General features: G+C 36.2%; 1 long non-coding RNA gene across 1 annotated transcript; it reads left to right on the plus strand.

Moving 5' to 3' along the window:
• LOC148835194 (uncharacterized) lies at positions 1 to 2999 on the plus strand. Its single transcript, XR_016091084.1, has 3 exons — positions 1 to 22; positions 114 to 213; positions 2941 to 2999. It is a non-coding gene; the product is annotated as an uncharacterized LOC148835194 (long non-coding RNA).
• Positions 3000 to 17387: the final 14388 nt, after the last annotated feature.

The following is a 17387-nucleotide window of genomic DNA, read 5'->3' on the forward strand; positions in this document are numbered from 1 at the left end:
ATCAATTTTGCCTACACAGCAGGTAAATCAAATTTTTGGTCAATAGGGCAGGAAAAAAAAAACTTTGACAGGAGCAATAAAGAATTTAATTTCTCCATGACTTTTCTTTTCAGAACACCCAGCCGTATTCATCTTTTTAGCTCTGGAGGCAAAACACAGAAGACCTTAAATCCTGCAAAATAGAGGTGCGGCATTACATTTGTTTCCTTAAAGGTTAGTTTGGCAGACAGTACATTTTATCTTTCCTTTCATCGTCAGAATCACAGCTGGTGCTACATTTTCAATGGTAAATAATAACAAATCGTAATGACATTTCGGCATACCTACATTTTATACACAGTACTTACAGTACCTGTATTTAAAGTTTCTATTGCCAAGAAACGTGGCTCATCATTCATGTATTGTATCAGCTTTCAGTTCTATTGATCATGTTGGAGACATTTTTCCCCCTTCCCCTTAAAAGACATTTCATGCGCATGGGAGCGAAACACACAGAGATGCTCGGTGTATTTTTCTCAAAGTAATTAAACTAGAACAGTCCTTACATACAGTATTTTTCTAGCTATCATGCTCCCTGTGCTTACAAGATTGGCAGTGTTATAAAAAAATCACACCCATCTACCTACTGTACCTCCCTATTTGCTAAAGATAACATATTTTAATACAATTGGTTACTTAGGTTCGTGGCACAACATTCCCATAAAAACAGCATAGAATTACATGGTAGCCCATGTGGCCAGCATTCTTCCAATCCAGTTCAAACCAGTTCTAAATGTCCACCTTATAAAATATTGCATTTTCTGCAATAAAAGTGTGTACAAGGTTCACAGAGACCCTCTCAACAAACAGATGTAGGGATATCCTGGTGGCCAAATACAGGACATACTGTACATGTATAAAATTGATCACCAAATCTGGGATCTTAACATCCCCCCACCTTGAACAGGTCCAGATGGAGATCTCTGTGCCATAAAGCTTTAGCCAACTTTGAGTTGAACCTTGTGGCGCTCCTGCAGGGAAGGCAAACATGACTCAAGGCTAGTGCTTTGATTCTGCCCTCCACTGATGCTTAACCCCTGTGGCACAAAAAGCTTAATCTGCAAAAGCTGCATTAGGACCAGAACCAGAACAGCACACTGAACAGCCATTCACTGAAGGTCAATAATCCATCAATCTATAATCAGACTCTTGATCCCAAATGAATGCTTGGCTATCTAGTAGTCAGGAGATAGAAACCTAAACCCTTACTGTCCAGGTTTTGGAAGAAAGTCAAGAAAAAACAACTAGACTGCACTGCAAAACCCAACATCTCAATAATGTTAGATTTCATTAACATTCAAGGATGCCACTTAAAGAAGCTTTGTGGTTTTCACTGGCTTTCCAATATGTATCTAAAAACTTCAGCAAAAGCATACAATTCTAGGATCTGCGATTTCTGAGTTAGCACAAATTAAAGAGGACACTGTTCATTATCCTTAAAATGTGAATCACTCTTGAAACATGAAGAAAGTCATCTCCTTGATTCTAAACTACAGTAATTTGTTGTCTAATATGATATAGAGCCATACAGGTGCATATACAGTACAGGCTATACAGTACATGCATAGTTACAGGTTATAGCTTAGCTTATCATCCTTCCAGCACTGTTCAGAGTTCTAGTTGCACACAATATAGATTTTAAGAATGATACTGTCATAGCTTCCACATACTGTATTAAGTAGGAATGATAGAATGGTTTGTTTATTGGTAAGATCTATTTTTTAAGTAGAAATTTTCAACTCATTTATATTTCAGTTTGATTTTACAGCTCACATGTTGAGATCTACACAGCAGAAAGCATCAGCTGAAATGCTTTCTAAATGATCCTGCAACATATCCAAGTGACCATTGATCATAGGTTGTTATATCACCCAGGCCAGCAGACCAACAAAAGCTCCATGTGACTTAGTCCTTTTGTTTGGCTGATTTTTTTACACGTCTTGTTTTCAAGGAGATGATTGCTAGTGTTGCTTGTTCTGTCTGGCAGACAACATAACAGTCTGATCTTTTATGTGTGGAGATATCCGCAAATCCTATAATCTCTTAATCTCTGACATGCTTACTCTTCATGTAAGCCTATGGTTGGATTAAGACTCATGGGAAGGCTATGCTTATCCTTCTGTTCTGGTGACATTATCAGATGCTGGCAGTGGTCCTGGTGCAGGTTCAGAAGTACACTAAAATACTTCTTCCTGTACAAACTGAAGTACAAAAACAGAAACGAGCCACTGGCAACGTAAAATAATTGTTCCTCAATCTTGTCAACTCTGCCTTGCAGATCTTCAGGGTCATATTCCATCACATTTAATCCATGCATTTTTAATTAATTCAGGGGTTTGTAGGAAGATGGCTTTCTAGAAAATGGAACCATTTGTCTAGATGGTATCTCTTAGCAATTTGCCTCCTTCGTGAATATGAAATTTCAGTCTTTCATGGTGTTCTTTCCTGCCGACAAAACCCTTAGGACATTCACACAACCCCCAGACCTCATTTATCAGAGGCGTAAGTGTAAGTACCATTTGTCTAAGAAAATAGACTGATGGTTTAATTTATGTAAATATTATCAACTTATCATTCATTTCAAAAGTCACATTCCTCTAAGAATTTTTCATATTAAACAGTCTAAATATATAACGCATTTGGAAAGCACTTGAAGATTTCTCACAAGATTGATCATGGTTTATTGGAGGCCCAAAATCTTTTGTCTTTAGTATTTTTTGTATATGAATTGTAGATCAAATTATCCTCTAGTTTTCCATGGCTACCTAACTACAGTACTTTGCTCTGAAAAGCAACAGTAATTTTTTTTTAATCGAAACTTTATTTTGGCATTTGAGTTAGCACCCTCAAAACAAGCACCTGACGGCCTTGTCTTTCTCTGTCTTTCTTTATGTCTTTCAGAGAGGGAACTTCCTTGCCTATGTCACCATACAGGGACAAGCTTAATTTTGAGATGTCCCAGTGATCTCAGCTGATACCTTCTATCAAAAGCCCATCCAAGATCTTCATGATCTTCTTCAGTGGCTAAATAATAGATTGTTAATTTCCTCATTTTTGTTTATCTTATGTCGAAACCACAGCCCCATACAAACATTGCCTATGCTATATTTCTTGGCAATGGAAAATAGGTCTGTTATAAGCAGACATTTGATAAATTAAAAATTGAATACAATGTCTTACAGTATAAAAATAGGAGATCTTAAACTGTGTCCAGTGACTACATTTTGAATCCCACTGTCATAGGTAAAAAATATGTTTGATCTCTGAGAAGTATTTTAAAACAAATTCAATCTCAAAACCGTAAATTGTCCATTGGTGCATTTGAAAATAACCCTTTATTCTTATTTTGACTTTTGACTATTACAAGACTTTCACAAATTCTGTACATTCTGTAAATTCTCTTTTAAAAGCTACATGTTTTCTATTAGGATAACATAAGGGACTGTTCCCCTTGAATTTAAGATAGGCGTCTGCTATTGGTTTTCAGAGCAAAAATGGTTTGTTAACAAACATCAGGACTATGTAGTTTTACTTGACAAGCAAACCTGAGGAACCTGAATACATACACAGTCAGAATCAATTCACCTGGCAAACTAAAGATGAGAAAACACCTTTCTTACAGTACACTGCCTGTTTGTTGACTTGCTATTCTCTGTGTAAGCTATTCACATTAAATAAACTTGGTGCATCTGACTGTCTGGAGTTTTCTTCTACACTAAAGATCGTGATCATCTTTATACTGTCCCAGTAAAGGAAGCAAAAATAAAAACAAAGGATGCCCCAAACTCATGCAGTGCCAAGTTCTATTTAGAAGTCGGGGAAACTGTTCCTCTGTAAAATAAAAAATTAAAGAATTTATGTGCAGTTCGGCTTTCTCAAGCACCTTCAAGCTGAATTTAAGGACCAGTCTATCTCATCCTGTACTTCTTTTAATCTCAAGTGCTAGTCCTTTTTCTCCTATCCAATGAACTATGAATGCAAATTTCACCCAGTATTTGTCATGTAAAATGAAATTACAACACAATGAAATAATAAAAGAATAGATCCTAGGACAGCAGCAGAGGCAAAAATGAGCTTGCAAATTCATTATATTGTCCATCAAAACACATCTTGCTCACAGTCTTCAGTGATGACAACATAAAAGGACAGCAGTGGCACAAATTTATCTTTGTCCAGACTTGTCCCTCTGTGTGACATGTTCCTGCTTATTTTTGACTGTAAATGGATGTGTTGTCTCTTTCGTTTCAACCGTAAGATGTGTTGAGTTTGACATTTCCCTGGGAGTAGTGATTAGGCCTTGGCATTCTTATTAATCCTCACATTAGAGTCCCTGTGGACTAGTCTAAGCATACCTAGCTGTTTATTAAGAGGGAACATGCAACATTGTCAGAAATATGCTAAAAGTGTTTCATGTACCCACAGGGGTCATTTTAATTAGCATCAGTATATGCATAGCACCATAGGTTGTGATGCAGAAAAATTGCACTTTTATCACAAGAAGACATCTTTATTTGTCATCAGGACCAATGAAGGTTAGGCAACAGTAACAGAATCCATTTAAGGGAAGGTGTTTTTTTTTCAGAATTGTTTGCTTTTCAATATTTGATTTAATATGATTATTTGTGTGAGTTTTGATTTGAACCATTTATTATAGGATTAAAGAGATAAATTAATTGACTAAACAATTATATAAGATATAATTTTAAGATATGAAATATAAACTGTTATTAATATAGAGTCTAATTTGGCCTAATAGGATTTAGAAAAATGAAAAATGCAGTCAGTTCTCCAGAAAGGCTAATAAATAAATCAAATAATGTTGATGTGTTTGTACAGTATATATACGTACGTACGCACACATACTGTATCAAAGCATTTCCAGCCCCTCATTCAGAGCATGTTGTACAATACATTTTTTGGCATGTTGTTTCTTTGGCTTAGGCGACATCTTGAACAGTTTCATCGATCATTCTCATATATTTAAAAATGTATGAATGTAATTTAAAATAAGGTAAAAAAGCACAACAAAAATTAATAAAATTTGTTTTAAATTCTCATGTTTCAAAAATAGTATTTTGTTCTGATGTGTCTGTCGCTTGCTGGGTTAGGCAATGGAAGTGACACATGTAGTAAACTTTCACCATTACTCTGTCAAATCACAAATGTCCATACAAGAATTCATTGCCATTCTTACATGACAGCTCTCCAATCAGTACTAACCAGAAGAAAAGATCCAAAACTTGAAAAAATAAATTAAAGCAAGTATTCTTTGGAGATTACAATCCTTGTATTTGTAATAAAACATTTTCTTTAGAATATTGCATTTTGTAAACCCATTTATTCAAGTAATACATTTACAATATTGTATTATTTAAGTAATACAATATTCTTATATAACTGGCACTCATCATTACTTTCTTATTCATTTGTTACCATAAAATGTGTGAGCAATATTAAACCCTATATTTTTTTAAAAAGACATCTCTAACTGTAGTTTAGGCCCCCTTTCAGCAGCCATAACTGCTATGAAATCTGTCTTGTTTTTATACAGTATGTGTGGTTATAACCTCAGTTTCATTCAAGGAATATTCTCTTGATTTGTTAAGCATGGTTCAATATAAGTTAAATCACACAGAGTGCAGGCTAAGCTCCATATTATTCGTATGTATTTGCCCAGCAGATGCCTTTTTGTTTTGCAGACAAGTTACAAAATAGTCCAAACATCTCTGGTTTATGTTTGGGCTACAGCCCTAGACAGCAGTAAAGGGATTTGCCAGCTATCTGTGCACAAATGTCTTGTAGTACTTGACTGGCACCTATGAGTTTGCACTGTTGCCAATGAAAGCTGCATAACTCCTCCACTTGGTTTTAACTGTTGGGTGTGCTATACACACATACAGTAGGACACAACAGGGAAGTGCATTTAAAAGTGCAAACAGGAGAGACTTTTTTACACTTTTTTAGGGTTGTAGTAGTCTGGAAAGAGCTTAGCCATGATACCCTGCTTCCAGGAACTTGTACCCTTGTTTCTTTCAAGTAGAAGATGTTTGTATTAATTAGCTTCTAGCATTGAAACAACTAGAAATAAGCCCTTATTTAGAACATGCCTGATGTTCTTATGGCAGACAGTTCTGACAAGAGCACTTTTCACAAGGAAGCATGCATCTTTTCTCCTGTACTGAAATGAAACAACTGTTTAATCCAAACCTGGAATAAATTGGTAATTCTGAAGTGATATGTTAAAATGATTTAAAATTGAAAGCCCTTCCAACATTAAGTTAAAAATATACACATTACTTGGAAAACAAAAGGGTCATGAACAGTTCGTGTGATTTCTAATGTTTCAATGGGTACAGTTTTCCTGAGGGCAGTCTTGTTTATGTGATAAAAATAAACAGAGTGCCACAATGATTCAAGACTGTAAGAGCTCCAGGACTGCGTGTTTAAACATTTTTATTCTCCCTGAGCACTAGATATGTTTGTTATTCATTAAAAGGCAATGTTTCTGTTTTAGTAACTACAACAGAAGGCAGTTAGGGGATGAATTTTGGATAGTTCTGCTGAAAAGATTTCCTTGTTCTGAAATACAAAATAAAAGCATTCCTCTGGTTGTGATTCTCATTAAGTCAAAATGGAGCATACCTTTGCATTTTGATCTAAGTGTTTTTTTTAAATCTTTTTCAGATTCATCCCAGGACCTAACAAAGCTTTTTCAAAGAAAACAAACACGAACTCTTCCATAAGATGGACAAAACCATGCCTACATGGGGACAGGAATGGATTATGCTTCATGCTGTGATCTAAAGGATGATATTCAAGACAAAGACTTGCATTTGTTCTGAGGAGGAAAGAAGGTGCCAAGGATTTTAAAAACAAGACTTGACCATTTTGCTCAATGGGTCCTGAACTGGTGACTTCATCTCATGCTAGTGGCATTTATAGATCTTGTGTGGCATTTGCAATATGGAAACGTTTTTTCGTTTAAAACACATACAACATCTATTCCAAGGATGTACAATCATCACATATTTTTAAAAATGTATGTTCCAGATGTTGAGCCTTCAATATAAAAAAGGATCATCAAAAGGTCAAACTGGATCATACCTGGATCTTCTGCACATAGAGGTTATGGAAATCAACATGGAAACACTTAAGAAATAGAGCCTTCTGCCTCTACCCTGGCCCATCATGCAACATCAGCATGCTGGCTTTGCTTAAACATGCCATACATCTTCAGTGCATTATAGTGGTTTAGCTGTCCATTTTGGATGATTTGAAAAAGAAACAAAAACAAGGAAAAAGTTGCCTTTTTTGCAGGAATAAGGCAGGCAAGTTCTGCCAATAAACTGGAAAAAAAACAATGTCAGTATATCTTTAGTTATCTGTTGGCATGGTCTGTGTGTTTCATGGGAGCTCTCTTTGTATTTAAATATTCTGTATATAAAATTTCAAAACCTTCATCCAATTCATGAAGTCACAAGAAGGAGATACCAGAATTCTTCACAATGCCCAAAGGACAGTTTTACTATTAATCAGCTCTGGATCCAGAGTGAACATTGTGAGAGGAATTTCTTCTCTTTGTATTGGATGGTTTTCCAGCATTTGTTTTGGCCCAGAGAAGCTTTAAAACTACAACTGGATATAACTCATAGCTTTTATTTGTTGACAAGTGAAGTGTTTTAACACCAGAGGGGGTTCTCTTTCCACATTGTATTATCTCTGGACATAAAACACAGCTGAGATAAATCTCACAAAACACAAAAACATTCTTCATTCTGAACTAGACTGCATCAAAGCCTGGGCCTCTTCAAAAATTAATTTTTGATTTTCCTTTTTTTAGCATCTGACATTGATAGCAGATGTTATATTGTCTTTGTTTTGTTGGTTGGTAGATTTTACTAACATAAATACAAGATGAGAAAGTGGTACTGAGAAAAAAACAATAGCCAACATCTTCAGAAACCTCCATTAGATATACAGCCTTACCAGAATAAAAAAGGTTTTTTTATATATACAATTGTTGCTGTTCTCCTGTTCTTTTCTTCCAGAGAATGCATTACCATGTTTACTGCCAGAAACTCCCATATTATTTAGAAACAAACTTATGTCCCTTGTTATAGTAATTGTGCTGTTTAAAAGACCTCCAAGTTCAATTCAGCAATTTATGATGCTTATTACAAAGCACATAAACTTTAAAGATCGTCTATGCATGAATAGTCATTCTAAAATGTGTAACACTTCTTTACAGATGAACTTTGATGGTTGCAACACTAAAGCTCACAGAGCACAAGATATATTTTAACATCACTGCCCAAATCCCCTGACGTTCCTGACCTTTAGTGTACTGCTGGGGTGCAATTCTTAAATGCACGAAACCAAAGGAAAAAGAACAGTAGCTGCAATAAACCCACAATCCCAAAGGTTTTAAGGAATGCTTTTATAATTTAACTACTCTACCAAAGCAAAGGCCCAATTTCTTGACAGAAAGCAAACTTCCTGGGATAAAATGTGGCATTACTACTGAATAATTACATCACAACAACTCCAGAGCATTCGCAAGTTTGAGTTTTTCACCTGACAAATATATAAATCAGCATCTCTAATACAATGGCTAAAACATACAATGTGTTGGGACTTGTGTGCACCAAGAACAGTTTGGCAAATATATTCCAATGGGAATGCAGCCCAGTCCCACCACAGTGAGACATGGATCATGTTAATCATGTGTGGATTGAACTGCACTTTTCACTAGTTCCTCAGGCTTCCAAAAGGATTGAGACATCACTATGAACTAGTTGCCTTGGGCAATTGATCTCAGCCTAAGATCAAGTGATCTCTTGGGGGTCTTTGAAGATTCCAGATAGGCACCACCGAAACAACACAAAGATTTCCCCTTGATGACTGCTGTCTTATCAAGGATCAGTTTCATGATCATTACTGCCAACACCTCTGCTAGCTTGCTAGGAATTTGAAGTACTCTTTTTAATGTCTCCATTCCAAAACAGCCCCCAGATAGAGTTTATAGTATTAATTAAGCATTTTCCTTTCAATTTGAACTTGAAATGCAATCAGTAAAATACATAAGAACCCCTTACTGTATATACATTTAAATAGCTGAGCCTTTAAGGCCTTAACCCTTCATTAGGTGTGCCAAATAGCCATCTTGCATTTGTAACCTTTCTTGAGTAATTTGGAAGTAGAATGAGCATTTTTTTTACGTCCTCACATTTGATTCAGGCTCTTTATGGACAAAGATCACAATAAAAGTAATGCGGTGTTAAAATGAAACAGTTTAAAGACTCAATGTTTTTCACTTAAGAAATACAAATATTTCAATTATTTCTTAAGGGTATGTTAGTGAATGTAAACTATACTAACCTTCTCTTTTGTTCTGTTTTTTTTAACATGGAAAACAAAGCCTCATTCTAGAGAAGACAACACAATTGCAACTAGAAACTTTTATTTCATAGCTGAACACATGGAATTTAAAATGAGAGCTCGGGTGGAATGGCAACAATCAAGGCATCCCTCACCTCTTCTACTCTAACTCCATGAATTCTACATCTACTGTACATTCTCGAGAATCTATAAACACAGTAAACCTCTCTTGCTCGCATTGGTCTTTCTTCATGCCTCCTCCACCCCATCTCCACATGTGCAGCTTCCCTTGGTTAACTCCTCCATCCGCACAGGGGTCCTAATTGTCTCAGCCTTCAGCCAGGTGGCTGACCCATACCAACTACATTAAGCCAAAGCTTCTTGTGCCTAAACTCCTCAATAAACATTGATGAATTGCTATTGAGGAATAACATAAAGCATAGTCTGCTCTATGCTATTTGTACGCTTTGCTCATCCATGCAAAATTGCTCAAATACTCTCCAACTGTAAAACTCTATTTCTTCAGAAACGTCATTTGTGGGAGATTTAAGTATTTTAGCTTATTCTGAACTGTGACATTTCCAAGCTGAAAAATGTAGGTAATATATTAATATACTTGCTGGGTTTCTAATTATTTTCTGCAATGATTTTGCATTGAATTTAACAAGGGTGCCCCATGTCTAATAACAGATTCTGGATCATTAATTTACCTAGTTACAGTACTCTTAACTATTTGCTCATTAATGCTCAATATTATGAACATTTAGATGAATTCCTGACAACATTTTAAACTAGTGACTTTGTTTCCCCATGTTTCAAATTTAAACTCCCATAAATGCACATAGAGTATGTGTCAGATCTATTATTAGTTATTACTAATCTATTATTAGTACTACATATAGTAAGTGCAGTTATCTGTGATAATATTTGATTATATCCTCAATATATACAGTACCTGTGTCTTTTCATCATTTAATACATCTTTTTTTTCTTCCCCAATATATACTGTAGGCAGGAACATTATTCATTTATGGAACAAAAGATGTGTGACTTCCACTTACTATATACTGGCAGTTCTAGTGCCCTTTTATTCTGGTAGCAGAAAGGAAGATACTCCACATCTTCTTTTTTTTTCATGAAATAGAGTGGCTCTCAATTGCAGAACGCATTCCACTAGATGCGTGTGACATTGTCGTGAAAAAAAATAGGTTTTCCACTTGAAAATCAGTCTTTGATTCCCGCAATTGCATACGGTTCATCATTCTGCTGGGAGTGTAACAGGCTCAGTGGATGCTATTCAAATAACAAAAATAAAAGACGTGTGGGGAAATTTCAAAGACTGTGCCCAAAACAAAGTTTAAAAATCAAGTTTCTTCAGTTCTTCACAAGGTCATGAAGTGGTGTGTCCTAACAAGATTCTTTGGGAGCTCAAGGCCAAGGCTTTTCATCGAATCATTTTTATGCAGCACAGAGGGCACATGCTGTGAGGTGGGCTCCACACTGTTTGAAGAGAAAATTCAGCATAAAAAACACCCTTTTCATTCTAGTCCATCTCATACTCAATTAGCCAAATCTCTTAGGCTCAGTAGAAGAGCTCCAGAGCAGGGCTCTTAGAAACTTCTACTGTATAAGCACATCTATGCTCTGGAGAGTTTTTTGGGTCTCCTCACATGTGCCAGAAACTGCAGTGATGAAAAGTAAGTTGTTTGCATTGTCACATACAGTAGGATACAGCAGAGGAAAGTAAGTGTGACACGTGAGAATGGATAAGTAAATTGAAGGTATTGGATTTTTTTTTCAGCTGCTATTTGAATCACAAGCATACAAAATACATTCATTTTCAACAATTTCCAATCCACAATTAGAAAATCTATTATAATATATTAGATAAAATTTATGACAGCACCCAGACGCTTCCTCAAGAACAATGACATTTGGGGGGAGGTTGCTAATAATATTACCTAATATACTCCAGGTTTGCATTGCATTCATACTTCCATAAAACAATAATAATTGTGCATCCATCTATTCATTATCTGAAAGCAGTTTATTCCTGGTGAGGGTCACAGCAACCAGCAGCTGGTCTCTGACAGTAAACAGGACTTCACCCATCAAGAATTTGGGAGGCTAACGGCAACTACAGTAGATCATCTAGAAATAAGGGGCTAGGTTTCCATGGTTCAATATGTATCAATGGCTAACCAAACTTTTATATTAATAAGTTCTATATCATGACTTCTACGGTATATTATTTTATATCATTTAACACATTAAATCATTCACTTCTCCTGACTCACAAACGTTGAGTGTACTGAACATGGCTTTTTTACCAACTCTGGTCTTTGCTTGATTTTTCAGTCTGGGGGAATGTGTGACGAGTTCCACCCGCAACACTGTCCTTGAACAACTCCTTACTTTTTCTTATTGTACTTTTGGTGAACGACTCCTTACTTTTTCTTATTGTACTTTTGGTTGACTCATTTACACCCGTTGACCTACCCACCACAGCACAAGACTCTCCACATGCAGGTCCATCGAACACTTTTCTTATCTAAGCTCATCACATTTCTTGCTATTTCTGCCAATTTTCGTATTATTCACTCATCTTGTGCTCAGAGGCCATGATTGTGTTAAAATAGTGCCCACCCTGTCAGAATTGTAGCCGCCTACACCACCTACAGTAGCAATTTCTAAGGTGCTACAACCCCTCACTGGCTGACACACAGAACCACCAGTGCACCCACAGACCAGCAGCACAAGACAGATAAAGTATGTAACTGCAGTTTTAATTCCTCTAGCAATAACAATTAAGTATTTATCCCCATCTCTCTATTTAAAGAAATGAACATAAAAATAAAGATTCACAAAAGAGACACAAAAGTAAAACAGACAGCCGGCTCAACATCCCCACACAGATAATGTGTTGTCTTTGACTGTGTAGTAATTGACAGGTGTTTTGGAATTGAGGATCACTTGTTTCTGTTAGGATCACTGTCTGCTGTTTGACCTTAAAAAGAGAGGGGAAAAAAGCACACTATACCCAACAAGAACACAGCCGTTTTAGGCATAGCTCAAGTTAAAATAGTCCCCAAACACTGCCTTTCCCCCACTTGTGCCAATCAGTGATATTCGTAATTAAACTATCATAGCACAAATGATACAGAAAAAACAAAAGAACCAGATATACTGTACAGTACTTAAAAGAACCCTTACAATCACACATGCACACTAAAGTGAAAAATTCACAACTGAATGCCCAGCTGGGTGGAGAGACACTTGGTGTGCGAGGGAGAGTTGTGAGGGAGGCCAGACGACAACAGAGTCATGTGCTCATGGATAAACTGGGTGCTTTTCAAATGTCTCTGGGGGCAGAACCTCAGGTTCATCAAAAGTTGTTATCGGACTGTAGCTGCTTTTCCTCAACTGCTATATTTCAATTCCATCTTACAAGGGAGGCGATATGCCTTTCCCGCATTTCCCTGTGATACTTCCCAGCAGATATTCCTCTAGTTCTGCAGCTCACCACTTCCTGCTCCATCTGTCCAATTGCAAAAGATTTTTTAATGTATTTTACTGTTTATTGACACATTGATTGCAAACTGCCTTAGCATTGCAAAATATTGAAATTGTAAGAATAAAAAGAAGGCATATGCAAAGCAACATCAAGATCAGCAGAATCCATTTTCAATAGCTAGTCAACCATTGCAAAAACCATGAGTACTGTTGTGATTATGAAAAAGTATTGTGGTAAAACTTATTTCTCATGAGCAGAACTTGTTTCATCTACACCTAAAAAGCATGGTGAATTTGGATATATATTTCAAAACATTTTAGACTATACCTAAAATTTGCAATAACCTAAAATGCTAAAAACAAAAAATAATTAGTTTAGCCAAATGAAATGTCAAAGACTTTGGCTCCCAGACAATCTTAATTTGCAATGACATTGGTACGCTTGTTCTAAAATGCTCTGGCCGGCTTTAATGAAGCACAACATGTCTTTCTTTAGTGGTGCTAATGTATGAAACATGACTGTAATTGCTTGTAATTAGCCTCATCTCATTTGGAGAACTAATAACACAGAACATGTTGATCAACTGTGACTCATCTTACTGGAGAGGACACCAGAAGTAGATCACTGAAGTGCCTTGGAAGTCCTGGGACATTCCTGTATTCCTGAGGAAAAACAACTGCTTCCCAATCAAAAAGTTCAGTAACATTGGCTGAACCATTATCAACCTGCTAGAGACATGGAGGTGTGTCTGATGGTGGTAGACTACACTGACCCACAACCCTGAATCCCTACTTGGCATCTTTCATGCTTTTATAAGTCCAGGATGGTCCGCAGGCCTGTCTGTTAGTAAGTAAGTTTCTGTTTGTAAGTTTCATTCAGAGCCCAGTGACAAGCAGTGTATACATCTCTTTTTTTATTTTAGTGGCACATGTCAAACCAGTGTGAACCAAAAACCATTGAACAACTACAGGCAATTCTTGCAGAACAGTGAATGTGATACAATTCACAGCAGGTGATTCTTGTTTTAAATGCAAACACTTTCCAATAATTCACATTTTGAAGTAGTTTTGTTTTGCCGAGTTCAGATTTTAATTGGAATGAGCTCATACAGGTAAAGAGAGGAACATTGTCATTTACTGTAACTTCCTAATATATACTTTGCTCATTAAGCCTTTCCCTTCATTTTTTATGAGAGACATTTCACATGAATGTGTAACTCACTACTTTACTAGTCACAGGTACAGTACATGCAGGTGCTTCATTACAATCCCCAGCTGCGATACCACATGATACAAAAAAAAAGCACTACCCCAATCAAAGTATTTCAGCAAACATACAATACACAACACTCTATCATCATAGAACTAAGATGTAAGAACTGCAAAAAAACTAGATGAATGGAACAATTTGAAGAACAACCTGTTTTTGTTCAAAAACAATGGTGTTACTTACAGTATACTACATGTATAATAAGGCTGAGGCGAAGTTTTGTTTTGGTACTGTATATTAAAATAATTACAAAGAGTAAAGCTTTATGAATGAATCCAAGGTTGTCTCAGACTGGCAAGCCACCAGCATCCTAATGCTGTCATATTCCACAATGTGAAACACTTTTTGTACTGTGTTCTTCAAAAAGAATAATCAAATCTCTTTAAATTACAGCTCAAGAACAAAAATCAAAAGGCAGAGTCTGTATCCTCTCATGAACAGATCACAGAAATATTTGGATCGCGTACCCTATCCCGTTGATGCAGTCTGCGTCAGTTTCTGTAAAGTGCTTTGGTATGAAATGTGGTGATAAGGTAAGGCACATGGTATACAGTAATTGTCATTTTAAACTGACAGAAAAGACTGGAACTCAGGTAAAACGGCAAATCACTGTGGTCAACATTGAATCTAATTTATCTGCCCATTAAAAGTATCCAGACAAGCTGGAATGACCAGACAAAATAATGCTAGGAACATTGTTTCTCATTGTTTCGGTTTTATGGAAATTATAAACAGATCTCCTTCCCACACACATACTGTACAGTACACACATAACTCTGAGCTATGTGGTCTGAAAAAATGAGATTTTTTTTTTAACTTGGAATGCAAAATTTAAAAAAAACATAGATTTTTTGCACAAGGGCTAGAACAGTATTTTTTTAAATCAAACACCTATTAATCCATTTTAAGTCACAATTCATTTTGCCCTCTGATTGTATTCAACTATTCAACATCAAAAACAGTACTGTATATACAGTATACAGTACACCCTTAAAATTACAGCTAGTAATTTTACAGCTAGTAAACAATCATCTAAATGTATACATACAATGTGTTTTGTTGTTCTTTTTCTCCTCCTCTCCACACTGGGACATACCTTGCTACTTAATGGAGTGAAAAGCAAACTGAACACAATCCTGCTTTCACTAAGCATCTGGGAACAGGCATGTCAGTGTTAGTTTATTTAAAAACCGATAGCTACCCAAAAGGCCTTCTTGAGTCGTACTTCCATATAGATCTAGCTTATCATTTCCATGCTTAGTAACTGGCAGCTGAACAGAGCAATCACTACAATTTCACAAAGAACCTGAATCTCAGAAAGGACCTGAAAGAAAAGTCTACAATAAAAAATAATTCTGTTCAGGAAATCAAAGTTTGCGTACCTGAACTGTCTTTTTCATAGTTCAGAACTACTTCATATTGGAAATTCAGTACTTCAGTTAAACCATACTGTTTTAAAACTGTTCAGATAACTAGTTTCTGCATTTTTTCCATTGCTATAACAATCTCCAAGTATCAGTGGTGTATAATCGTTGTCACTTTCTATTGTGATCTTAACTGTTTGTGCAGGACCTAATTTTGAAGAAGATTCATGTCATATAGCCAATGCTAAATGTTTACATAAGTTTTATTTTAAAGTCATTTTGCAATGAAATTCACATTTAAAATTCATACTAAATAAATATTCTACAAAGGTGCATTATGAGGAAAATGAACCAGTCCTATGAAACCAAGAAGACAGAAACAGAGAATATGGTGCACAACCTCATGAACAACAGCGCTTTAAATATTTTAAGGACTAAAGCCATTCACAATGTATTATATATTCAGAATATACTCATTTTAGGACAGCAAGCAAGGCTTTTAAACAATTTTCTGTTGAATATTGGACAAAACAGTGCAAAAAAACAAAATTCATACCATGAATAAATGAAGAAAAAAAGGATCAATTATTAGAAGAAAAATTAAAAATGTCAAAATGCAATGACTTTTTATACAGTATATTAAGTTTGAGACAGGGCTTCTTTTAAATGGGCTGGTATCGGTCTAAGATTAAGTGGCCTGCCAGCTAAGTCCTCGACATCCTATGTGATTTTTAAGAATCTGGGATTTCAAGATAGTTGGCATCCTGTTGTGTATTTGATTAGAAGGACAATCAAGCAGGTAAGACTGGCCCTCTTAGAGCTTTGCTTCATAGATAATATGGGGAACATTAAAAACTGTTCTGTATCAGACTGGCAACCAGTGGAGAGTTGTCAATATTGGAGCCACATGGTCATATTATATGATGTTTTACAATAGCTGCTCAACCATAAAAAAGAAAAAAAATGGCCTTTTGATAGGCTGATCTGGAAAGGTAAATGCTTGAGTGTAGGCAGAGCTCTACGATCATGGATTCGAGCCTAGATTAAGTCACTAGAGACAAATGTGACAGGGATTCCCCTGAGCACTGAGGGTAGGAGGCATTAGTTATGTCAGGACTCTCCTGGCTCTCAGAGATGCCTGTGGCATCCTGGGCACATGCAGCCATGTAGTGCCATCAGTGAGGGACATGGCACTTCTTCAATCAGTGCTGAACCTTGGGTACCCCAGAGGCCGTGGTGCCTGGGTTAAAAAAAAAAATTAATGGCTCTAAGGCTGGTGGATTGGAATTTGGCACCAATACATCCCCTTTGTGCAGTTGCAGGGTTCATAGCTAATCCAAATCTACTGGGAATTAAAAAAAAATAATTGACAAAAGAGAAAGAAATGGTCAAAAAAGAATGACTAAACTAAACAGATAGATTGGTCCCCTGAAACTCTGGCTAACAGAAATTTCATTCAAATAAGAAACACAAAAGAAAAACTGACTTGCTGAGCCACTTACTGTTTTGGATAGACCAGACAGGGTTTTCCATATCTAAAACCATGCATACTTCTAACAGGGAATCCAGTTCAAACAATCTAAAAAGTCATAGGAATGCAATTGAAACCTTCTGATTATGTTTTCCTGAATATAAAATAACCCAATCACATGTGGTGTCATCAGCAAGCGAGGAACTCACACATCTTTTTGAGGATACGATTTCCTCTTCAGATGTATGTTGAGCAGGCAGGGCCATATGTTTATATGAAACTAAGGTAAAAGTCTCCATAAAAATCAAACTTTTAAATAAAAAATTCCATGCAAAAGCTTTCTAGGGGATGG

This window comes from Atractosteus spatula, chromosome 5 (assembly GCF_055471065.1).
Source record: "Atractosteus spatula isolate fAtrSpa1 chromosome 5, fAtrSpa1.hap1, whole genome shotgun sequence".
NCBI lineage: Eukaryota > Metazoa > Chordata > Actinopteri > Semionotiformes > Lepisosteidae > Atractosteus > Atractosteus spatula.